The 26,247-nt window shown below is 42.4% G+C and overlaps 1 protein-coding gene and 1 long non-coding RNA gene across 3 annotated transcripts in view; one reads left to right on the plus strand and one right to left on the minus strand.

Annotated features, from left to right (window-relative positions):
* Positions 1 to 277: 277 nt before the first annotated feature.
* LOC138684202 (uncharacterized) lies at positions 278 to 6,209 on the minus strand. The gene is made up of 2 exons (XR_011323575.1): positions 6,050 to 6,209; positions 278 to 5,030 (listed from the first exon to the last, which is right to left on the minus strand). It is a non-coding gene; the product is annotated as an uncharacterized lncRNA (long non-coding RNA).
* Positions 6,210 to 6,415: 206 nt separating this feature from the next.
* The window catches only part of SVIL (supervillin), a 142,881-nt gene continuing 123,049 nt past the window's right edge, over positions 6,416 to 26,247 (plus strand). The window contains exon 1 of one of the 2 annotated variants that reach the window (XM_069777980.1): positions 6,416 to 6,678. The gene's annotated coding sequence lies outside the window, so the exon portion shown is untranslated. The remainder of the gene's footprint in view (positions 6,679 to 26,247) is intronic. The other variant, XM_069777986.1, reaches the window with a different exon arrangement.

Consider the following 26,247-nt stretch of genomic DNA (forward strand, 5'->3'; position numbering starts at 1 on the left):
TACTATGGGTTGTGCAGTTCATCTGGGCAACATATGCTCAGAAGGTCTAACACTGTGGAAGTACTGCATACTTTGTGGAGCTGATCTGCAATGCGCAGTGAATGTGTCTAGGATTTCCAGATATCCAGCAGCCCAGGCAGAGCTGCTATTCTGGTAAAGCTGTTCCAGACAATTGTCAGCATTTTCAAATTCTGCCCCAACAAATTTACCATGAACAAAAAAAGGACATGTCTGGTGAAAGCCAGCTGTATGGTAGGTAAGAAAAATACAAAAAAAATTCCATTCCTATATATTAGACTTTTATTATTGACCTTACACCAGCGCCTCAGACTGCTAAGTCACCTCCTCAAGATGTATGAGACGTATTTATAGATGAAAGTATCAAAACATACAGAAATAACACAATAACCTAAAGTGTTAAATAAATGTCAAATAAAGAAGTTAAATAAAGTTAAATAATAAGCCAAATTTAAAAAAAAAAACAAAAACAAACAAAACAAAAAACCAGAACAAATAACATAGAACTCCAGTTCTACACATAGGTCCTAAGTAGAAATACATGATACCATTGTCAAATCAGGGACTATGGGCTAAACTACTTCAATATGTGTGATTCCCATGCACTTAACCTGAAGAAGTGTACATTCACTGGATATCTGAGAACTGAATCTGTTCTGCATACAGCTGTGACCATTCCTTTTTCAATATTCTTTCTCCTTCAGAACTGGAGTTACTCACTCCAGCTGTGAGTAGGAAGCTCCTGAGAAGTTAGGCGAGCATGGCAAAGCAGGTCACTCGAAGATGACATGTTCTGGGCCAATAACCCCATTCATTCACCCGGGATTCCTTTTCCTTCAGACACCGTCTAGCATTACTGTGCTTGGTATTGATTGCCAGGGCACTTGACATTTGGTTGCTGTTGTTTGATGAAAGCAGCTAATTGGAATGCTTCCTCTGAGGAAATCCATTGACATATATAGACTCCTTTGTACCTGTGCATATATGTAGGTGATAAGTTCTGAAACCTACATAAGGAAAACTCACAATATGCTGTTTAGGTGTAGCATAAATGTAACTAACTGTTCTTGCTTTGCTAAACTTTTACTCATAACTTGCAATTCAATTCCATCACCTGAAATAAAATACTTGAGACAACTGTAAGTTAAATGTCAGCCCTATTGCTTGTCAGAGAAGACACCTTTTCCATTCAGCAGTATTAATCAACTTATCTTACTTGAAAAATATTTTTTTTCTGGAAAACTCCCAGAAAGTTGGGTTTTGAAAGCAGTCTTACAGAAATTCAATAGAAAATAATATGGAGTGATTCAAATGGAAAGGACTGAACAGTGCAATATAAATCCTGATACAAGACTGCAGATGTTTTAAATACAAAGATTTTTAAACCCGATATTCATCCATGTTATACCAATGATATGAACAAGCAGAATCAAAGCCCTGCAGTAAAGTAGAAAAAGTGTATTTCTATACTGTGCATGAAATTGAAAATGAATCATATGCTACAGCATAGTTTCTTCAAACATCTTTTTCCAAAGCCAACAGCTTCATGGTAATATAATTTAGGTGATGAGCATGCTTGGATAAATGCCATGTGGGCCACAAACTATCTACTCCACCAAAAGAAACTGCTGTCCCGACTTATCCCAGCTTCCTTTGCACCCCCCATTTTCATTTTTTCCAGTGCAGTAATTGCAATAGCATTGACATGAGTCAGGACTTACTCCAAAATTCTCCATAGCTCCTTTTAGAAAATACATAGGGGTATATACTAAAAGTATCTCCTGACAAGCAGGACATCTTTTGGGGATTATGTTGCCATCCCCTCTCCCCACCTGCCCTTTCTCTTCCCTTTATTTTTTGTTGCTTATGAGACGGATGGTTATTATCAGTTTATTATTACTGTTTTTCCACAGACTTTCTCAAATGTCAAGTGAATCTGATCTGGAGTTCAGGCCCATAATTACACTGGACTGACTCCAGGAACTCGTAAATAAATTGGTGGTGGCTGCAATGGCTGCCAGGGCTCTGTCATTCTGCTCTTCTGAGGGTGGACAGAGGCTTTGGCTCTTTTCTAAAATTCTACACTTGCCCCAAAGTTTTTCACACCTTCTTTTAAAAGACTCTAGGCTTCCTCACTGTAGTTTGGCATAGTCTTACTTGGGAAGAGAAAGCTACTAGCCTGCCACATTGTTGAATACATTAATTTAGAAAAGCAGCTGAAATGTAGATTGTTACTTTTTTTCTGCTTCCTCCATATGTGGAAACCTCCCAGGAACACACATATTTCTGTCTCTCTGCTCTGGCCTCTTTGTTGACATTAATAGTTTACACTGGGCTCTACAGCGAGGCACATCTTTGTCACAGCAGACCGACTGTGCTGAGCTACAGAGGTCAGTTCCAATGCTTGGCAAGAAAGTCCCTTAAGTGTAGAGATGTCTGGATTCAAGATAATGGATTTGAAAGGAGGAGGCACAACATTCATTCACAGACCTGGCTTACTGAAGTCTGAGAAGTTTACTAGTAAATTTAAATGTTACTCTCAAGCCTGTTTCTAATCATATCAATGCATATACAGCACAGCATCTGGTTACAGAAGGGAATCTCCACCCAGTGCAGGCTTGAACTTAAAATGCTGCTACAGATGTCTATCTTCTGATGCCCTCAACACTTTTTTCCTGAAAAACCTCAAATAAACTACTCAAGCCCATCACAAGAGCTGATTCAGGATATGTAACTATTCAGAAACTGGTTCCTTTCCTTCAGCCTCATCTGCACTTAGAACTAGTCCCCACGTCAGCCATCGAATAGTGCAGATGGCAGCATTGGTCACCATTTGCACAACTTCAGTGGGTTTGTACCAGAAGCTAAAATAATTCCTGAAATCAGAGCTAATCCTGAGTGCAGACAAGGCCTCGTACTGCCAACTAGTTCCAAATGTTTTTAAGATGTGAATACTTGTATGCTGCCAATGAGACTGAGATGACCAATTCTTTTCACATGGGTCACTCTAAGGCAAGCAAACAGTAACAGTATTTCATCGGTCCTAACCTGGTTCATATTCATACCAGTCACATAAAGGTGAAAGTTGCTGGACTCCTTTATAGTAGGTTAAGTCATTGTATCTTTTGCAAAGTACTTTTCAAAACAAAGCAAGATACTTCATGGAGTGAAAAACACTGAATTCTTTGCAAAAGAATGTCACTTCTTTCCTATATCCCCCCCAGGGAGCCCCATTGTTTAAATAAGCATTTGCTTGTGCCCCAAAGTACAGATGGTTTTGACTCCCATCATAAATCAAACATGCTTGTGTCTAACACATTAAAAAAGTGGGGAAAATCATCTTTTTAACTGACATGGATTAAGATGGTTGGTATGACCAAATTATACTTCTTTAATAATCTTAATTCTTTGCTGGTTCTTCTGGGAACAAAAGACTCAACAACATCATTGTGCCTCCCTTTCTTCCCTTGGAATTCAAATCAACCTTTTACTCCATTTTAATGTAAATTTGAAATAATCATGTAACTGGATCATGGATTAAGTTTGCAGGAGAAAAATCTCTGGTAGAAGATGGCAGGGACTGTGCCTAAAGTTAATCCAGACAGAAAAATCAGTTCCGAACTAGGGTGAAAACAGAGCTCTTGTTAAATGAGTTGCAGGTTTTCACTTGTAAAAGTTCCATCAAGAAACCGTTCTGAAATCTGAAAACAAATAAGGACAGCATCATATCAATCACAACAAAAGCAAATTTAACATTTCAATTACTTTTTTTCTCCCCTCCACTCAGACAATTCTCTCAGGCCTGTGTTACAGGCCATTTTTTGCAGGATCAGAATTCCATCTCTAAACCTTGACAATCCTAGTGAGAAAGTGCTGCCTCTTTTTTTTCTTAAGGAAAGGGAAGGCCTTTGATAGTTTCAAATAGGGATGTTGGACAACAGGACAAATTATGTTGAAAGGCAGCAGGATAAACCATATTTTCAAGGTTACTTTTTTAATCCAAGATTTTTAACCTTGCCTTGGTTAAACCTTGGTTTGTCTTTGACCTCCTTTCCATGCTAGCTTTCCTCCTCTCCCTCAATCAGACTGGAAGGACACGTCTATGCTTCTTTGATGTGGGTTTCATGTATCTGCACAAAGTAATTCATAACCACTAGGCAAAAGGCATGTGCCCACACCACATCATTATCCTGCAATTAAGAAACTTCTGCCTGCCACAAAGCTATAAAACCCAGCAACATTTCAAGCTAAGCCCTCAATATTCATCTAGAGCACAAAGCTGCTGTAGTGCTGCAGACAAAGATACTTTGTAGTGTGCCTTGTGAAATACTTGCTGGGTGTTGATTTGAAAGTTTTTAGGTTTGCCTCATCTTAGTATGTTTCCACACCTTAAGATTTTCTCATGTTTCTCTGCACAGACTTCATGCAGATATGGAGAAGATAGCTCTACTCTTGCATATGGAACTGAATGGAACAGAAGCACCTCCAGCTGCAGTGTAGAGAGCACCTGGAGAAGGATGTTTGGTCACCCCATCACTTCTTTCGGTGGACTTGGCAGTGTTAGGTTTGCAGTTGGACGTGATGATCTTAAAGGTCTTTTCCAACTTAAATGATTCTATGTATTCTGTTCAGTTCCATGTGTTCTCTGCCTAAGTTCTCAGGTTTAACATATTCTTCAAATGATTCCCCCTTTGGTACTTCTCTGTGCGGTATGTGCTGTGGTCATGTTTCAGGTTGCTTTGCAAGATCTGATCAAGCAAAGCAGGGCTTGAATTCTCCACGTAATTCGCTTAGAAAAACATTTGTCTAAAGTAAAAGATTAGAGTGAGAGGAAGATAAAAGGAAGGATGATTCTACCTTCTGGGCTGTTTAATGTAAAAAAATTTGAATGCTTTGTTTCCCTTTTGCTGTGTGGACAAGTACCTTTGCTGCACCACTGAGATGAGGTCTACAACATCATAATTGTATTTCCTCAATCTTCGTAACGATGTCTCAATTTTAAACATGTGCATCTGTGAAAAAAAAAAAAAAGTTTCTCCCTTTAAATAAAAAGCAGTGATGACTTTCTGCTTCCCTCAGCTTCTACCCCAAGTGGTCCCAGCAGTAGGGAGAAAGCAGGACATTCATTGAATTGTTCCTCTAGACAGCCTTCTCCACAAGGTCTTCCCAGGATCTGCTCCAGCCCAGCAGGAGCAAACTCTGCAATATGGTTGAGATGGCCTGGAAAGGTTGCGCGAGTTAATATGAGAACAAAGTCCTACGTCTCTGAATGTACGCTACAGACAAACACTGTCCAGAAACGTTGCTCATGCAGGAGCCATCCATACTCGTGCTAATGCGCGAGTCGCGCTGTTGAGCCCTGCCTCGCTCCTTTGCTGTACTGGAGCTCTCTCGTTGGGCCTGGTCCCGTTTAAATAAATAATTAAATATCCTTTTGGATATTGGGTGAAAGGCACCCAAAAAACTCCCACCACGCTTCAACACGTTGGCCGTAGAGGCCGGCACGGCTCGATTGTAATGAACGGGTTAACTTTGTTCATGAAATCGGGAAGGGGCAAGAGCCATATTGAGATTTAGCAGATGCCTTGTGTAAATAACAAGGCTTGCTTAATGAAAGGCACCCAAAAAACTCCCACCACGCTTCAACACGTCGGCCGTAGAGGCCGGCACGGCTCGATGAGGTGGAAGGCCCGGCTGCGGGTCCCGGGTACCCTCACACCCGCGTCCGCGGGGGCTCCCGAGCCCGCGGCACGCCGCCTCCTCACGCTCCCCGGCCGGCAGGGCCGGGAGCCTGAAGCCGACCTGCCGCTGAGGTGACCTCCGAGGTACCGACGTGCCGGGACGCTGCACCTCGGTACCCGCCACGCCGCGGCCTTCACCGGCGGTACCCCCCGCTCCCCGCCGGGGCTCGCTGGGCAGAGGCGCCCCGAGGCCGGCGCGGACGGCGTCCGAGGCAGGGCCCGACACTTCCCTCAGGCCTCCGCCACTCGCGGCCCGGCGGGACGAGGACGAGCTGGTGCCGCCGCGTTACCTCAGCCTCCCCTCAAGGGCTTCGCCCCGGCGTCGGTGGCCGCTACCTTTGCCCGGGGCTCTCGGCAGGCGGCTCTCGCCCGGGCGAAACGTGCCGCTCGTCTGGCCGCCAGCGCGGGTCACCCGCGGTGGCCCGGCTCCGCGCCCCGCCGCCCCGCCTCGCCCCCCGCCGCGCCGGGCGCGGCCCCTTTAAGGAGTGGAGCAGCGCCTCCAGGAGGCGCGCGGAAGCCGGACGAGCCGGGCGGGGGGCGCGGGGCGCGGGCGCGGCGCGGGGCGGGGCGGGGCCGGGGCCGGCGCGAGGGGCGCGTCCCGTCCCACCCCGCCCCGCCCCGCGTGGGGCCGTGTAGCGCCGCGCCGGCCGTTGCTCCCCGCGCGCCCGGCCGGGGTCGGGCACGTCCGCTCCCCGCCAGGGCGCTGAGGTGAGGTGAGGGGCGCTGCCCCGCCCCGCCCCGCCCCGCCGAGGAGGCGGCCCCCAGCGGCGGGGGGCCGCGCCGCTTCCCCCGCCCCACTCCGCCCCGCCGGCCGGCCGGAGGGACGAACGAACGGACGGGCGGACAGACGGACAGGACGGAGGCCGCCGCCGCCGCCGCCGGAGGCTGTGGCTGCCCCCCGAGCCGCCACGGCTGCGAGGTGAGTGGCGGCGGCCGCCGCTTCTTCCCCGCGGGAGGGAAACCCGCGTGGGGCCGGGGCGGGCGCTGCCCCCGGGGCACGGCCGCCGCCTTTGACGAGGCGCCGCGGGATCCTCGCTCGTCCCGCAGCGGGTTTCCGTCGCGAAGGTGCCGCACGAAACTTCCCCGCTTCCCCCCTCCTCCTCCCCTCCCGCCCGGGGCCCGGCTGTCACCCCGGCTTCGGGCTTTCTCCTCAGCGCCGCAACGTGTGGAGGATGCCGGGCTGGCGCCCAGCCTGCCGTCCCGCCGCGGGTTCCCGCACGGGCTGCGGGAGCACCTGCTGTCGGGCGCAGCGCGGCGGCCGAGCGGCAGCGAGCGCCCGCCGGCGCCGCGGCCCTTCGTCCTGCGTGCCGGGGGAGGCGGGCGGGCTGCGGGGAGCGCCCGGGTGCTGCCCCGCGGGGACATCCTCGGAGCTGGCGGGAGCAGTGAGCTGGAGGCGCGGCAGAGGGTGCTGTCCCGTTGCCGCGCTCGGCGCAAGGGCCGCTTTGCAGCGGGACCCGGAAATTTTTGAAGGGGTTTTGTCTCTTTTTTTTTTTTTCAGCTGGGAAAAAAGGCATGGGCGGCGGCAGCAGCAGCAGCGTGCGCGTGTGCTGTAAAGAAAGAGGGACTTTATGATGCTGGTTGGTTACAGCGCAGGGGGATACTGGGAAAGGCTGACAAAATCAACAGGTTACTTGTTTCCTGATGTGTGGAACCTCTTTGGCCCAGAGCCCAATAGCTGTGTTGGAGGGGTTGAGTACTTACCTTCCCTGGCTTAAATGGGTCAGCAGTCGTATTGCAGCTTGCCTCGACTTCTTGTCCAAACTCCAGAAAACTATGTTTGGAAAGGGGGGAAACAATGATGTGTTGTGATTAATAGGAAAAAAAAAAAATGAGTAGGGTATGCTGTTGGTAATGAGTGCAGTGCTTGTAGAGTTTTACATAGAGCACGGACACCCAGTGCTGCAGAGCTGACTACTTAACAACACCTTTGGATCCATTTTGCTAATAGTGCTTCTTAAAGTCTGCATGTGATCATGGATTATGACTCTTTTAAGAGAGACTTAAGTGGTGTTGCACAGACTGAGTGTACTCGAGTTTATTACTTGGCAGCATGAGGCCTGGGAAGCAAATAGGAAGTGAAAATTATTCGTTTAGTTTTGATATTGTTCTCGGTCTTCGACAGCTGTTAGTGTCATCATAGACTGATCGTAGCTCAGGTAGCATCTCATGTGCTGAAGGGCAGTACCCTTATCCTGGTAGATGCGTAGCTCTTCTGGGTGTGCAAACAGTTCCTCTGATAGCTTATGGAAAACGTTCTGAACTAGTCTGGTTTTTTTTATCATGGCAAGTGTGTTTCTTTAAGAGTATATCAAACTATATCATACCAAAAAATGTTCTCAGCCTGTAATTATCTTAATCTCTTGTGTTCAAAATGAGAACAAAAGCCACCTGAAAATGGAAACCTCTCTTGACTGATTCACATGGCTGATGAGGTTTATGACAACAGAACTGTGTGCAGTGTTACTATGTCGAGGTGTCGTTACCTCTGACCCAAAAGTGCAGTTCGAGGTGAGGATGTGCTGTCCTCTGGCTCTGTGTGCTGCCCTCTGTAACCAACAGTGGTAGAGGACTAGCCTGTGTTTTCAGAGAAACAGTCCTGGTTTCTTGATAGTCTGTGTCAAGCCTCCACGAGACAGAGGTGCCTGTTGTGGAGACAAGAGGCAGGAATAGTGGTAATGTGCTCAGCTCTTGAAACACAGGCCTGACCGCTGTTTCTGACACAAGAAATTCTTCCCTGGTGGGATGTTCAGAGACCTGATATGTCATCCTGTTTTCCTGTGCTTCTTGAGGCCTCAATAAAAGGGTATTGGCCTGGTCCTTAAATGCATCTGGCCATAGGTAACAGCACGGTGAGATGCCCTAGAGTTCTTTGCTCTTTTTCAGTTCTGCTTTGCTTACCTGTCCGAAGACTTTGTTGGATGTTATTGTAATAAGTGAAATACATTCAAAATTATTCTTTACTATCCTGATAGGAAATATGCTTCAGCTTTCACTTTAAAGGAGTTGTGTTAATTATAAGACTTAATGAGCTGTATCCCAGTGTGGATGTGTGTGTCTGTAAGTTTATCTGGCCATGGTGTCATTATTAACCTCTGTGATACAGGACAATGTCTGTCCTGTGTAGAAACTTCTGAAATCACCACAGGAAAATCATGGGCTTTTCAGTAGTAAAGTTCTGAACAAAATTCCTGTCTTCAGGTGAGTGTTAGCTCCTGCTAGGTGCAGCCTGACTGTATTCCCCTGGGGGAATCATTTCACGCTCTTTGTTTCCCTAGAAGATTTATAGTTCCCAACTGCACTGCTCAGTTCTGTGTGGATGCAAACCATGCTGACTCATATGCTGAACTGTTGCAGCCTTGCTCCATGTAAACACAAGCACACTTCTAAAATAATTAATTGTAATGTCCTCTGTGGAGAGCTATCCCCACAGCTCCTGGCATAATTCCCAGAAGCAGCAGATTCTGGGGTACTGGGAGTTTCAAAGGCCATTGGTGCCCAGCGGGATAACCGTCTGAACTAGTTTGGTGTAGTTTATCCTGGCACTGGGACAGTTCAAACTGAACAGGTATTTAATCTTGCTTAAAGCAAGTCTGCTTTGAACAATACTTCGTATATGTATAAACGATTTGGAGCCTGTTGGGACATGGCTGTCAGGAGATCTATGTGGTAGGGAAATCTTTGTTATGGCACGTAAACTTTGGTGTAGATGTACCTCCTAACAGTTTTTTTAAAAACCTTATCTGTGTGCAGTTATAGTAAAATCAGGAACAAGCTATTAAAAGAATTATTTTCTTAGTTCGTCTGTGGCAAATAACAGCAGGAATTGTTTTGTGAAAGAACTGAGTTTATATCCACATGTAAAATGCTTGTTAAAAAGAACTTCTCAGGAAGATGGAAACTCACCCTCCCATTCATGCACACAAATACCCTGATAGGTCTTCAAATTGAAAATAAACTACAATATATGATTTGACTCCAAAGAAGGCGAGTGGAACCACAGAATTATTTCCAAGTACACTCATTTTGTCTGTACCTGGTAAGTACAGCATTGGAATTTTGAGATAAATACCTTCTCCTTTAAAGCAGTAATTAGTTTAGTGGGGACTAATTGATGAGGAACTAGAGTTCCTTGGGTTTTTTTGTGGGTTTTTTGTTTGTTTTTGGTTTTTGTTTAATTTATTATTGTGATCTTGGTTGAAAGAGTAATCCATTATGGTTAAGTAAGGGGAGTAATTTGGGAGAGGTTTAGTGCAGCTTATGGATGGTCCAGATCATTCACATCTCACTTGCTTATGTAGGTTGACTGTCAGTGCATTACCTGTAACTGTTAAAAATCACCCGTTTGCTGAACTGTGCTAAGCTTTGCTGATATCCTAACTCATTCCAACATCCTGCACTTCTTTCAAGCTTCCATTCTTACTTTACTTATTTTGAGAACAAGACTTTAGAGACACTAGAGTAGTGGGATGTGCTCAAAGCTGGATAAATCTGGGTAGCAGAACTGGTTCAAAACTCTGGAGAAAAAGCTCCTGGTGTAGGTGGGGCTCTAGAGCTCATATTGAGGTCTCTTGGGGATACAGGCCATCGCTCCCTCAGCTACAACATGGCAGCAGTTGCAGCTGCTCCTAGCAAATGCAGCATCAGTGCAGATGGAAAAGCAAATCTGTGCTCTTACCTTTACAGATGGTAGGATTTGAAGGTAGCATGCCTGTTACTGCTTTGCCTGCAGGAAGGGCACTTAGCATAATAGTATTTTGGTACCAGAAGCATCTTTCCTGGAAGTGTGATTCAAGGCTCTACTTATTTTCCTTCTTTATTCAGTATGTATATTCCATTTATATGGGGAGTTTCTTAGAAATATGGCTTAATTCACAAATGGATTTCACTAAAAGTCTTTATCAGAAGTCTGAAATTGAAGTGTACAGATGTGGCATTTTGTTGTTTAGGTGGGCTGAGAGATGTGCTTACCATTGATAGAGTCCCATTAATTACAAGACAGAATCTTGCAACCCATATTTCAAAATCCTCCTTTCTGTGATGGCTATTAGTGGTATTTTTCTTTGTAAAAGCGAAGGAGGTTAAAAATTGTGCCTGCATCTGTTATTGTTGCTATGACAGCTGTCTTTGTCCAGTTTTAACTATCATATTCTGAATAGCTCCTAACTGGGGTTGTAACATTAATGGCTATGTGCAGAGGGAGGAAATCTTTCAACGCCCTTTCCTTCTCTCAGTCAAAAAATGTTTCGAGTTATACTCAAGAGTACTCAAATACTCATTGAGTTTTGAGTTTGATATATTTTTGATCAAGATGCAGTGGGTTGAAACATTCCATTACTAACTCTGTTTTGGTGCCTATCATAATTAGGGGTGGTATGGTTACAGTATAAAGTAGTAGCTGGTTTGTTAGCACTATTTAATCACAGTTTGTTTTGAGCAAGACAGATGATACCACTGATACTGTGCTTCTGAGACTTGGAAACTGGGAAGATCACTTGAAGTAAGGTGATGCAATTTTTGTGCAAGGTCACATACAAAATTGTGTTGTCTTCAGATGGCAATTGTGAAACAAGCGACTGCTCCTTGCAACATGCTATTGGTCATTGCATAAGCAGCAGCAAATAAGGACTATCCCTTTGTCTAGATATAAGCAGTGGGATGTATTGTCTTCAGGTGCCAACTTACTTTTACAGCCATGTGCAACACTAGTGTAAAAAAGCTGTAAAATAGCCCTTGTTTATTCAAACCCTCCTTTCTAGCATACTGAACATCTTCCTCTAAAGTGGATAGCTAACTTCTGTGTAGTCAGTGTCTATATTAAGAGTTTGTATATAGTTGTCTTCCTGATGCTAGCTGGAAAATACTGTCACGAGAGAAGTTTTTTTAATATGTTAAGTGGCAGCATGTTGGTCTGAACAACACATTATTGGAAACTGTTGGTGGTAAAGTAGCAGCAGTTTGGAAAGCTCTATGACCCTGATCCAGACTTGTTTTAAAGGGTAACTTCTAATACAGAATCTTGAACGGTTTAGTCCAGTTGGAGGGCCAGCTGTCTATTTTGGAAATCAGACTGCCGCCTTTTAAGATGAAAGCCATATTTTTGCGAATATGAACTCTTTTGTATCTACTCACTGTGCCTTGTCTGAGGGAAGGAGCAGCTGTAGTGCATTCGCCAGACCTGCATTTGGCTGTTGCTGCCATTGTGTTGTGTGTAAACACGTACCATTATTTTGGATCACATAGCAGCCTGTTCAAAAGGGTCTCGCATTCCCCAGCTGTTCCGCAACTTTTCCATCTCTGAGCTTGCCAGCTGCTTAATACAGGCAACTGTAGCTGCATTTGTTTCTCTGGTGTTAAGTATTAGTGGAGATAAAATTGACTTTTCTTAAATGCTAGGTGCTGTGAGCCCCTCTCGTGCTTCTAATGGACTTAAAACAAAAGTGGACTGTTCTTACTGTATCAAAGTTGTCAGGAGTTTTCTTTGCCACTAGTTGGACAGATTGTATAAAAATCTTATTTTCTTAGATTTGGCACAAATATGAAATACAATTGTGTTTACATGTATATGTATATCCACAGCCTGAGGTAGTAACTAATCCAAAAGAACCGAGGTATGAAAAGGTGCCCCTTAAACCCATATCAACAGCTCTTTTGTTTCCCCACTTCTCTGAACAATGTTCAGTTTAACAAGGCTTCCTCTGCTCTCTTGTCAGCCAACCCTTTCATTTACCGATTCTTGAAATAGTTTTATTTCAGTGGCAGCACTGATCAGATAGGATGTTGAGGAAAGAACAGGGGCTCTGAAATGCCTCGTATCTGCAGTGAGTGCTCAGTCCTGGTGAGGGACCATAGGCTGACCCCTGCCTTCTGGCTTTTCCCATCCAGCCTGTTCCCCTTGCCATGAAAGGGATAGGAAATGTCCAGAAAGCGTTTTGTGTGGCTGAACTCTTTTCTGCAGCAGTGGATCCATGACTATCTCCCTGGAGAAGTTAAAAGGCAGACTATCTTTGTGTGGTGAACTTCAGTGAAAGTTTTGAACACAGTAAATTCAAGCACCTTTGGAAAAGGAAGATAATTCTGTTAATGACTGAAGTTACTGTTCTAAATACTTAACCTGTTCTACAATGTCAGTTTGAAACTTTGGGTGAGAAGGAGCATATACTTTGTTACTGCAAGAGACTGTTAAAGATAGTGATAAAGCTAAGTTTTCAGAGGCTTGAGCTGGTTTCATTAACTAGTGTTTCATACTCCCTTACAAGGGGATAAATTAGGCATTTTCTTGAAAACATATTTAATGCAGTTTGTAGTTGAATAATGTAAATTTGAACTTTCCTGGCTGTGTGAATCATTTCATGGTGAAAGAGACTGGAAGGGAATGACTTGTGCATTCTTGCTGTTGATAGCAGAAAAGGCTGCCTCTGCCCCAGGCTCCTAGTTACCCATTGTAACTGGTCTGAAAACCCTATTATTCAGAGAGGAAATGTTCAGGTGACTGTAGATATATTTCTTTTTTCCTATCTTTTTTTTTTTTTCTTTCACCAGGCCTACTCTATCCTAGCTGGTTGTAGTTTTCATGTTCATGTTAAACATCCATACTACCTAGATTATGCTAATAAGAGGATGACTGGCTTAATAATAGAGCCTTGCTCTGTAAAAACAAAACAAAAACATAAAAAGAAGTTTCTTCTCTTGATTTAAGGTAGCATATTTCAGGATCTGTTTTTCATATCTCCAAATAGCTGAGAGTTTGAACTTTTCCATTCTAATGCTAGTGTCTTAAAAGGAGTTGAAACACTGTCTTTGGCTAGTTGCTTGCTCTTGTCTTCTGGAAAATTACTCTTTCAGAGTACTAAGTATTTGTCTGAAGTCATAGCAGAAATACAGGCTTATAGTTTGAAATGATCATATTAGATACATAGTTACGTTAGCTGAGCAAAGTCATGGGTATTAGCTTAAAATGTGTAGTTAATACAGAAAATGTAGAAAGGAATGTGTATTCTGGGTTTAGTAACTACGTGTATGAACGGTTCTTCAGAAACAGGTAGCAGGGGTTCTCATTCAGAACAGCAGAATGTCTATGCTTCAAAAATAGAGGAAGACAACTGAGTGTGATACTGAGGGCAGGGAAAGATGGGTGGGGAATGCAGGAGGAACATCTGTCACAGAGAAGGTTAGGGAGTGTGTCTTAATTTTTTTTTTTTTTTTAAGTGCTGCTGATTAATTCATAAACCCGTTTGGAGTGAATCTAGGGAATGGACATAGAGGAGTTTGGGAGGAATGGAATTTGAGAAGTATGAAAGTAAGGAGGTGTTGGTTTTTGCTCAGTTGAGCAGAGGAGGAAGACGGTATCTGATTAATAAGAGGTGTTCAATTATTAAAGGCTTTAGGAGAAAAAAATATTTATTCCTCATGGAAGGTGGTAGGAAGTCAAGTGATAAGACTTTAAATGCCAGTAAATTGCTAAACATGTTTAAAAGCAATGGGGGAAAAAAGAAGGGCTTACCCCCTCACCCACCTCACAAAACTGTTCTTAACTAAGTTGGTAGAAGTTCTGGAAATGCATAGAAACAGACCACTGCAGAAAGCTTTTTGTTAGGGTTTTTGGTTTGTTTTTTTTTTTTTGTGCTTTTAAATAAAAGGTTCTGCCAATGTTGTTAACTTGGCTTAAATTTTCTCCATCCCCTACAGGGGAAAATATTTATTTTAAAGTTTCCTCTAAACTGAAATTGGCTTCTCAGCCAATTTAAAGACATGTCTGTCTATGTAATGCCTTCCAACTCCAGGAAAGCTGACAACTGTAAGGCTTAGTGGAGGAGGAGACCTTGTGGATTGCACAGGAAAGCAGCATTTCCAGCAGCAGGGAAATTGCTGTTCTGAAAATGTAACTTGAATTGCTCCCTTCAAGCTTTGTTTCCTTTTGCTGCTGTTAATGATTTCCTTTGCACAGCTAGTGGTAACTGCTGCTTTGCCTGCCTCACTTCACTGACTCTTCCACTGCTCTCTGAAACTAAAAATTACAGTATGTGTTAATTTAAAGACAGAAATAGAGCAGCGTCAGGTAGAGCTGCTTCCCCAAGCTGCAGGTTGATGTGTGATGAGAATCGTCATCTCTAACTTCGGCAGCTTAAGTTGTTTCTCTCCAGGGTGGTCATTGCAGATCTTACCATGGGTTATCCTGCACACTGGTGAGCTTGGGTGCCTGTTATCTCACAGGTTGTGCAGTTCACAACTCTAGCTGATCAGCCATGTGTATGGCATCCCAGAGCCTACTTACACACAATTGTCTCTATCACTGGAAAGAGTCAAGGGTTTGAAAGAACCTTACTTAAGCAAAAGTTGCAGTAATGAACAAAATTAGAAGAAAACAAAGTATATTTACTGAGGTAATATCTATCAGTAAGGATCTGGCTTAGTTAGGCTGCTGTTGTTAGGGTTGCCTGTTATAGTTACTTGTGTTCTGGATGCTTTGCCTTATTTGTGTGCTGCGTGTGAGGCTGCGCTCTCATCTGTAATTGGTGTTTAGGTGTTAACTGCTAAAAGGTAGCTATTTCTTCTTCTCCCATCTTACTCCCCAAGTCTGCTTAGCTTATGTATTCTTGATTAGATCACACTGTTGGCTTTAGGCTTAAATTACTGCAGTTTGAGTATCCTGTCATTTGTGGTCTAAAGCATATACTGTGACATATATTACTTCAAAGGAGTTTGTACAAAACTTGACCCTTGCAAAGCTCAGAGAGTAAAGACTCCCCAGAACTTTATAAACACCCTGGCTGTGGGATTGCACCAAACCTCTCCTGGATGCTCTCCCCAGTGCCTGTCCTCTTCCTTCCTGTTATATTGTAGAATGCCACTAGTTGACAGACAAAAGGATTTGTTTTTTCTTAAATACACTTGTTTGTCTTGTCTCCATAATATTTGGTGCATGCCTGACTTTACAACTTGCATGCAAATACCTATTTTTGTATTGTTTTTGTGGGTTGGCAACAAAGTTGTTCTGGCTTCCTATTGCAAGCAAAAGCCTGGAGTATGGAAATAAATTGTTTATATGGATTCCTGGTATGGCATGCAAGTTTAATTCTTCTAGCTTGAAATTAAATTACATTGAATAAAATGAATTTAAGTGGCACTGAACCCAGCTAAACAACTTGCTAGGACTTACATTAATAAAAGCTAACTATAGCATCACTAACTACTGCTAGGTATGCATTTCAGGTTCTTAAAACTTGTGGTTTAAAAGGGGAATGCTCAGCTAATACTTGCCTAATAAACTTCATGTCTGAAATGCACTGCGTAGTGTACCCTGCTGGGATAGTACAGCCACGGACAACTTGAAGGGATTTGTGTGGGCAGGGAGATGGCAGATGAAACATTCCAGGTGAGATACAAATTTCCATTCCCTGGTTTGGGAACCTAATCTGCCTTCCAGTAGGGAGCTGCGAAAAAGAACTTACCAGTGATTTTGTTTTATCTGACCTACTGTTGGAGTCTTGATCTAGTAGCCTTTTAAAAGAAATCTTTAAAGCAGTGTTTGGTTGGACATGCTCTTTCTAGGCTCCCAGGAGGTATTTGCCAGCAATGAACTGCTCAAATCAAAAGCAAAACCCAAAAAGGCCCATATATGTGTGTGAAGTAAGGAAGCCAAGGATGAGAGTGGTTTTGTGCTGAACTTCAGCCTAGCCGAAAGATCTTTCCAAATGCAATAAAGAGAGGGAACACCTTAAATACTGTCTTGGAGAATTATGATTACTTGTGAAATTCCTGGAGTAACATACAAATGTACTTTCATGATGGAATAGTAGACAGTATCCTTCCAATAAAACAAATGCTATTTCATTAAATGTTTTTATGCAAAAACTGACGTGAGAACTTATAATCATGCCAGTCTCTGCTGAAATAAAGCAAGTAATCTTGGAGTTACAGAGGTTAGTTTCTTAAGGAAGCACTGAAAAAATTCTTTTTCCATGAACAAGTTGGTATGAATTGGCATTCTTTCTTGCACAGGAAACCACAAATTCTTATTGTGGAAAACTTCTAACTCTTGTAAAACAGTCATTAGTTTTGTGTATTAAAGTTGTTCAGAATGTTCTAGGTTTTCTTGCTGTGGCCTCTAGAGAGCTGCTGTAAGAAACGCTACTCTTTTGATAAACAGAAAATCACTTGCTCAAATATTTCCAGTCATGTGTATTCACTGTGCATGCTACTAGGGCTTGGGTACTTGTCAGATCCCTACAAGTCTGAGACCATCTTTATTCCTCAATTATTTTTACCCCCTCAAGTCTCTAGGTATGACAGTTGTAGCAACCGAACACAACCCCTGTATTAAATACAGCAACGTGTTTGATGAGTTGCTTTGTTAGGGTTTCTGAAACTGGTGTACTTGAAATTGCCCGTAGTGGTTGGGTCCTGGATCAGTGCTACTCAGTGTGCACACACAGGATGTGTGCACACATGTGCACACACATACATACATATGTGCGCTTGTGCGCACTCCTTAGCAACACTTGGCCAACACTTGTGTGCAGTGTCAATGTGACTTGTGTACCACTAGTATGTGATACATGTACTACAGGCCGGGAGCTTCAGGTTCAGGTGACTTCAAAAATTACTTGTTGTATCACTTCACTCAGACTATACTGAGCATCCCTCTTTTTCTTTATGCTCGTCTCTTTATTTATGAGCTGGCCTTCTCAATCTCACTTCTTTTTTTTTCTTTTTTTTTTTTTTTTAATCCCTATTCTGCATTTCAAATGATCAGTTTTTCAGACTACACCTAAGGTAAACCTCTCTTTGTTAACAGAACTGCATCCTTAATTTGTATCTTTCAAATACACTATCAAGAGTATAACTCAAATTACACAGCGTGTTCTTCTTGTTTTTCTTTTTAATGGAAGAAGAAAGAACAAGGGGTGGGGATGTAGCAAATTACCTAAGCTAGCAAAGATAAAATTGTAGTGGTTTTTTTTTTTTTCCCCTTTTCTTTGCAGAGCAGGCTACTTGTTTGAAACAGACTTATCACATCATCTTCATTAATGTTTTATATGTTCTACTATTTTGGAGTGTTAGCTGGGCTCTTAAGTACTGGAACGTTACTGCTGCTATTTAAGGCAGGACATCTGTCATGATGTGTCTAGAGTCTGATTTCCCCAAGCCTGAACAATTCTTGCCTTTATACTTTACCTATGTAGCTGTTGCTCTTTCTACAATCTAAAAATACTGCAAATAAATAAAGCTACAGAGAGGTTAAATTACTCTTTGAAAGTCTGTGATTTCTGAGAGCAGGAACTTGCCAGTAGCTATATCTTGTGTTGTCTGGACAATGCTTTGGCAGAGTTTTAAGAATTTGCTAAACTAGGCCAAATTAACTTTCCTTTCTGGTCAGGCATAACTTTCTGTACTGGGAGGGTGTGTGCAAAATAAATACATGCTTCTGACAAACAGTGTTAACACTGTCTCATGCTGCACACACCAAGGCTTCTGGAATCCAGCCCTAGCAGCATCCTGTTGGTGTGCTACCCTCGGCTTGCTCCCTTGCTTCTGGAAATCATGGCTTATGTACTGACTTCCTTGGGCTTTGGGACTTTTCCCTTGCGGTAGCCTCAGTGTTGGCTGCCCTCTCAGTCGTGGTTTATGTCCCAACAGCTGTTCAGTTTGCACAAATTTATTGTAAATGCTATTTACAATATTATTATGCTATTATTGAATATTCCCTGCGCAGGATAGTGAGGTTACTCTGTGATGCCTCAGAACTCATTTCTAGAAGGGGCAGATTTTGCAGGGTAGTCTAGAGAAATTACTTCCCTTCTCCCACTGAAACCCTGCTCTGAAAACTTTGTTTTAGAGGCAATTTTAATGAGCTTTGAAACCTGTATTGCAGTTTTCAAGCCAACTCTTCATGTGTGTGGCTTTGCAATAATACCATTTGGGGGATGAAGTTTTATGAGTCTAACAGCTCCCTACTCCTCCCATTTCCCTCTTTCATTCACGCTCCCAGCTGTATGCCTGTGCTGATTATTCTGGAGTGGCTCTAGTCCACTCCTTCAACTTTGTAAGCTGCTTTATCTCAGGTTTTGGTTGCTGGGTCAGCACATCAGTGTTCTGCTGTGTTAGTGAACCGAGGAAGCTCTCAGACCTCCAGTGCATGTGGGAGCTGGTGCAGTGGGGATCAGCCCAGCTGGGAGTGGGGCCAGAGAAGGAAGTGAGGGCTGGTGGCACAAGGCCCCTTGGTCAGCTCCTGGTTTTAGAGCCTGAGTCTTCATGCTGGTGGGGATAGGTGGGGCAGAGTCAGACTGGACAAAAAAATACGTGCTCTTCACCGTTCACTTCATCTAAGGTGGATCTATGTATGAACATGGGTTTTCTCATTGCACCTTTCAGCTGTGATTTGACAAATTAAAAGCTTTCGAATGGAACACTGAAGTAGTGTTTATTTGAAGCTTAAAATGCTGGAACTGGAATTTTTTTTTTTCTGTTTGTGGCTCCTTTTCCACACTATTTTTTTAGAAGTTGTTTAAAGGAAACTTTACACTTTTCAGGCAAGATCACAGCTGGGAAAGGCCAGAAACTATTGCAGTTGCACAGTGTTGTTTGGCTCTGTTGGATTGTAACTGTGTATGACTTATTAATCTAAAATTGCAGATCCTTTCCTTGTTCATAATATTGTAAAGATGCTGTGAGAGCATCTAACATCTTTTAAAGACAGCATGAGCTGCTGTATTTTGGAGTTACAACAGTCGTGGCGACAGCATGTCTCTTCTGTGCTGGTGCAGTAAACTAAAGAGAATGGGGAAGAAATGCTAGGGAGGAAGGAGATTTGAAATAACTATGCTCAGGTCAATATAAGCAATATAGGAAGCTTTGGGAAGCATTGTTAAACTCGGGCTGAGTACTTAGAAGTTTACTAGAGAGTAATATGTGCTATTGAACCTGATGGCTTTGGCTTGTGATCATCAGTGAGGGCCTGCTTTTTCACCTAGTTTTGCAGTTGGGGATTTACTTTGGCACAAAGGAGACAAGTGTCTTGTTTGAGTTAGCAGAATACAAGTGTCTGGTTGGAAACATTCCCAGCAATGATCTGATTCCTAGCCTTTTCTGTAACTGCTCAGTAGTGCCACCAATGCATATTTGACAACAAAAGAGTTTGACAACCTGCATAAACTCTAGGATTTTTGCATGTCTCAAAAACACTTGAATATAGGGTAAAAGCCAATCATTTATAAACATTGGCTTGAAACAAAGTAATTGGATTTAACAGGACAGTTTGGTGGATTATCAGTTCTAAGTGTGCTGGCTTCCTAGGAACTGCCAGCTGAGTTCAACAAAACTATTGCTTCTGCCTGCTGACTTTGTGGCATCACAGGTGCAAATTGCTAAGTTGACTTCCAGTTACTCGCCCTGCACATCTACCTCACAGGACAGCTGTCTTGTCTCCTAAGACATCATCTTCCAGAGCAAGATCTCCAGATTATTGCTAGGCTTGTTTACAAAGGACACCTGAGCTGGCTCTACTGGTGGCTGCAGGTGTTGAATTGCCCGAGTGTTTTAGAGAAGGCTGTGCTGTACTATCAGTACATTTTCCAGGAGAATTCATATATACATTTTTGACTAAAATAAAAAAGGCAGTATCCTCTTTTACATCTTAACAAAACTTTTGCTTGTTATAAAGTAAATTGAAGTATTTGAGTTAAAAAAAACCAACACAAAACCCTAACCAAAACAAAACTATCTGATTTCTCACTTCATTCTGGCAGTAGATGCACATCCACTGTGCAAAGGGGAGACTTATGGTTGTGTTAAGCTCCAGATGTGAGAGGGTGTTCTCCATTACAGGTGGATGAAATAAATTTCAGAGCTATCTGGCAATAAGCAGAGTGCAACTGCTTGACTGCCTTGAACTTCACTTGTATAAACAAAGCTCTGTCACAGGTTTCATTTTGAGGAGTGTCCTGATAATGTAAAAAAAATAATGAGAATCTTATTGTCTGGTGATCTTATTGTCCAAAATATTACATAATTCAGATCTGAGATTTATTCTCAAAGTTAAGGTAATATCTCCATAGCAAAGTCCATGTTGTTCAGAGATGTTCCAGGGTTAATTGTTAACAGAGGTCCATCACTGCTCAGCTGAGCTGCAAGGTTTGTTAGCTGAGCACTGCTTACAGCACTCTAGTTGTTCAAGTGCTATTTCTGATGTCTCAGAGCACCAACATACTTAACCTAATAGATGTGACATGGAGGAACTTTATCCTGAAATGTGCTGCTAGAAATTAGTGGGGACTGTTTGGATTATGCTCACAAACACTACTTTATATTTTCTCCAGATTTAATTGCACCATCTGTTTGATTCATTCCATTTAAATAGTGTGCTCAAATTAAAGGAAGGAGAAGAAACCAAACTTTCTCTGATCTTTGAGCACAAGATCTGATACTATTTGGTTGTTCATGGCAACCTGAGTATTGTTGGTTTTTTGTTTTTTTTTTAATCCTCTTAATAACTTCTGTATTGAGTGCTGTTGTTTAGAACAAGCGTGCGTTTGTGTGTGCACCTGATTCACAAGAATCACTCTTATGTTCCAGTTGTCTTCGGCACTTGAGAGTCTTGCTTCATCATGTCTTACTGTCTTTGCCTCATTTCTGTTTCTTTCTTGTGTGGCACTATCCATTTCCAAAACTTTGGGGAGCGGTTTTCGACTACAGATCTCACTCTCGTGTAAGTATGTCTTCAGTCTTGTTCTATAGTTGTTCAGTGAAGAGAGCTGTCTCAGTTGTTGTTGAGGAAGCTGAGATGCGTTCAGGTGTGCAGCTCAGAAGATGACTGTAGTTCTGTAAGAGTTACTCTGTTCTCCAGTGTAACGTAATGTTGTCACTAACAGATTGAGCATTTTTGAAAATTCACATAGGTGAACAGAAGTGCAGTAGGCTACATGAATCCAATATGTCCCTAATTACATTGTTTTGTTAGAAAAATACCTTTTTTAAAACTTTAGGATTCTTACATTTATTGAATTTATTTTTCATGATATTAATTTCATTAATAAGGGAGATGTTTCCAGTCATGCTGTCACAAGGTGCTTAAGCCCAGGAGATGAATCTAAACACGGGGAATGTGTCTTGAATACATTGTTAAGAGATGATATGAATAGGCCAGTGCATGACCTATTGGTTATGACCATGCAGCGTAAGTCATGTCTTTCTGCCTTGTCTGAGTGAACTAAATGTTTAATATTCCTTCCATTTCTGAATCGGGCCTTTCTGGAGACTGTAATTAGTTGTGACTGTTGTCTTTGGTAGGATATTCAACTGTTTCTATTTTGGATTTTATGGTCTTTTTCTGTCATTAGTCTGTTCTTGGGTGTTTGGGGAGGTGTGGGGTTTTTGGTTTTTTGTTTTTTTTTTTTTTTTTTTTTTTTTGGATGTGTTCCTCCCTAACTTGCTATGAAGAGTTCATTGCTAGACACTCAGGCCATGTCCAGTTGATCCACATAGTCCCAAGAACCAAGACATCTTGTGTTCTGGTGGAGTTGGATGATGTGCTTGTGCATTTTAGGATGATGCATAATAACCTGACCAGGAGAGATGACTGTGGAAAAAAGAAGAGGAAAACAGGATTCTGAATTAGGTGACCTCCTGCTAGCTTTAGGGAAAGAGCTGCTGGAAAGCAGGTATACTTTTAAGGGACTACTTTTCTATTATGGGTCTCTCAAGAGCTGCACAGCTTTAATTCTCGTTTAAAACTTTTGGGATTACTCTGCTGTTCCTGGTTTTATCCAGATACACGCAACAATTTTGCCATTGCTGTGCTGACCCACTGAATGATGTCATTTCAGTGCAGAGTTGCACTAAGTGCTAGTGTAGCTTGGGCAGGAAATGGCCAATGTATCATTACTATCTCTGCCAAACCCAAATTTGATTCCTCCTTTGTAGAGAGGTAAAAGGAGCATGTGCTAATGCTCCTGTGCAAAGCAGATCTTACAGTATAGCTGAATGTAACTGAAGATCAGAGCTACCTGCCAGATTTTATAGTGTGTGATATGTGATGGATCACATGGAGACCAATTTAATGGAAACTTGGTCTGTTGTACTGCTGAAGACTTTGAAATCAACCCTAATTGCCCAATTCAAGTGAGAAGGCTTTTATTCAGCAAAGACTTTAAACGCAGTTTGTCCTTCCCTCCCTCTCCCACTTTTTATTGGTATAGGACGTTCCTGGACTTAACACTTCCACCTTGACTGGCCAAGCACTTTGAGTTGCCAACCACTCTAGCACTTCTGCCTTTGCCTGATCACCACCAAATCACCTTTAGCCATATTTGCAGTATCTTACTCTTCTGGCCAAAAGACAGCATGCGCATCTTATTTATATTCCATTTTTTGGTTTGTGCACCACTTGGTAATTCTGCTAGAGTGGGGCAGTGGTGTGAGTTTGGAAGGAGGGCATGAGTTAAGTGAATGATACTGTCTCAACAGATTTTGTGTCTATAGGTAAAGGCCCGGTGAGGGTCCAAAAAAAGAAAAAAAAAAAAAAAAGTTCTTGCAGACTAATTTGAAAAACTAAAACCTTGATGTTCAAAATTGGACAATTATTACATGTAGAACTGTCTTTTAAAAGATTTCTCCCCCCCCCCCCATTTTTTTTTTAAATTCTTGAAGTGTAGAAATGGACACCTGTGTCTGTTATCCATTTTGTCAGTGCTGGCAAGTTTGAAACCCCAAGTGTTGCTTGTGATGAGCTGGAATTCCAGCAGTGACACTGCTGTCAGCTCCCTTGCTACCTGCCACTTTCTGTGCTTCGTGCAGCACGTCTGTTCCTCTGCGGTCCTGTGGTAAATATTTCTGATAACTGCCACTTCTCATCATATAGGAAGTTCAGCATCTTTAAAGCAGTGAATATCTTATGCTACTAATGGCTTTGGACTAATTAAGTTAAATGCAAAGTGAGCAGTTGCTCACTTAAAATGTGCTCAAGGTCTTGTTTGTAAACCCTCTTAGAGATGAATGATGCATCTGATTTTCAGTGTTTCTCCTATAGTGGCGTTCTGAGGGAGACAGTCAAGTATCAAAATTGATGAAAGCAGGAGAAAGGGAATACACTCTGGCTTGAGGGAATGATTCTCTAGACCTTAGTGCTTGGTATTAACGCTGAAACTTCACATACTTTGAATGCCGTAGACTTAAGTTACAATGAGGAGGTAACACAGCAGCAAAATGAGTCAGAGAAGTGAGAGAAACTGGGCAAATCAAATAAAACTTACCTTGCTGTAATGAAGTCTTGAATGTATGGGGTTTTTTGAAGAGGTGGTGTAATCTGCAGCATAATTGAATGTGTCTTCTGAAGGAAAAAAACTGCTATTCTTATGAAATCAGAACATGCAAATGTCTCTGAGCCTGAAGAAATGTTTCAAAAAATTCATTTTGAGAACTTGGAAGACAGTCTAATGTGAGCATGTGTGGAAATCTGCTCCATAGTACTTTTTAGGTTCGCAGAAGTCATTGGTTTACATGCTGATATAATATCTCTTTCATAAGTGTTGCTACTCAACAAGTCTAAGAACATTATAATTTGGTTTTGCAGCCCTTTCAGAAGATGTCCTAAATAATTGATGCCCCTGCAAAGGGAGCTAAGAGAGACACTGTAATGAAACCCCCTCTGATGTCACGTTTTAGTTGTACAGGAGCTTATTAAATAATGAAACCTTTAAATCTATGTTCATATTTTATTTTGGCTAAGATTGGCATTTATTTAATTACAAGTGTGCTCTATTTCTAGGGGTTTTATGAGAAAATTTTGAAAGTCAAAAATGTTTCTCAGATACACAGTTGAGCATCACACTTTACGGCAAGTCTCATTAGACATCAGTGTTTCCCTATGTTAGGATATGAGTTCAAGATGGACTACTGTGACTTGAATCAATGGCAGCTGGTTTACAAGTATAAAAGGAATCTTGTTTGCCAGGTGTATCTTGGTCAAAGTTGCTGAAGTTACTTGAATGTACAGTCAGTGAAACCTGTACACAGGGTCCTGTGTAGAATTTAGACTATTTGTCACTGGGATACCCATACTTGTACTGTCTAGAGCATGTGGCAGTCACTGCATTTTACTTTTTTGAATTGGATATAGGGGATGAACTAGTTTATGCAGCTAGTACTTGGCTTCTATTTTGGTGTATCTAACTGATAAGTAAAAGATGCAGAAGGAATTCAAGCTGAAGATTAAGGAGTGAGTGTGCCTAAGACAGCTCAAGCAATGCGATTTGCCCTCTGAACTCATGACTGAAGCTCTAACTATATATGTGTTTCTGTCCCAGGACACTGTCAGAAGAGACTCCCACCCCTGTTACTTGCACACTCGCACATGTCAGAGGTAACTCTCTCAGGAAGAGTGCAGGTTGCAAATATGTACAGTCCTGATTTATAACCTAGGTCTGGCTGAGCAGAGCTGTGCAAGTGCAGGTTAAAAGTCACTCAGATAACGTAAATCCAGAATGCTTGGGTCTGCCAGTTGGCTGATACATGAAGTGGGTTCTTTACAGCATACTCTCTAAACTGCAAGGAAGAGATTGAAGACAATAGTTGATTCTTTGCTGTAAACCCAGTTTTAATCTGTTTGTTTGGATTGTTCTGTTGATGGGGTGTTTTTCCCTGCTTTTTTTTTAGCCTGTAGGTAAGGAAATTCCCTTGAATTTAGATGAAATTCTAAGATGGTGCAAATAGTTACTTTTTGCATTCATTGAGGTTCTTACCCTTCTACATCCAGCATAGCAGGTTACCTAGCTGAGAGGGAATTGCCTTTCTATGATGTGTCTAGCGTTTCAGAAGCTTGTTACCAGCCTAAAAAAAGCCACCTCAATCTTAGTCATTTAAAGTGAAATGTGGCAGTCTAAAATTGATTTAAAAAAAGAAATCAGTTACCCTTTATGTTGTAGCCCTTTGTCAGTGTTTCAGAAAGTGCACTTACCTGCTGCTGGCTAACTGGCAAACTGAACATCCGCCCTAAGTATGTAGGTTATGAATTTGCATGGAGTTGGGGAAAAGCAAAAGGACACATCTCTGTGTAGGGCAGGATGAGCTGGTGTCTCTGTGCTGCAGTTTCTCGAGCGTCTGAAATGGGGAGCTCTGCTGTTGTTCAGATGTCTTCCCCAGCCGAAAAGGCGGGAGGAGAGGAGTGCTGACTGAGCTTGCCAGCAATGATAAGGCCTCCAGGTGGTGATCGCAGTAAACATGCTGCGAAAATCACAGCCCAGCTTTCCCAGGAGTTACATGAGGCAAGGATGTACTTCTGTCACTTGTTCTGTTAGAAGCTTCTTGCCGCTAGCAGCTGAATGACATGCAAAGTAATCAAACTATGGCTCTTCCAGTGTTACTGGTGTTCTAGCTTATGGTACTTGCTTCCGTTTTCAAAACTGAAGCTGTCAGCATAGACAGACTACTTCACTTTGAAAACGTAAAATCTTACCACAAGTGCTTCTTGTGTTGTAATAAACATATGTAACTTTCT

The sequence above is a fragment of the Haliaeetus albicilla genome, chromosome 2 (assembly GCF_947461875.1).
Source record: "Haliaeetus albicilla chromosome 2, bHalAlb1.1, whole genome shotgun sequence".
NCBI classification, from domain to species: domain Eukaryota; kingdom Metazoa; phylum Chordata; class Aves; order Accipitriformes; family Accipitridae; genus Haliaeetus; species Haliaeetus albicilla.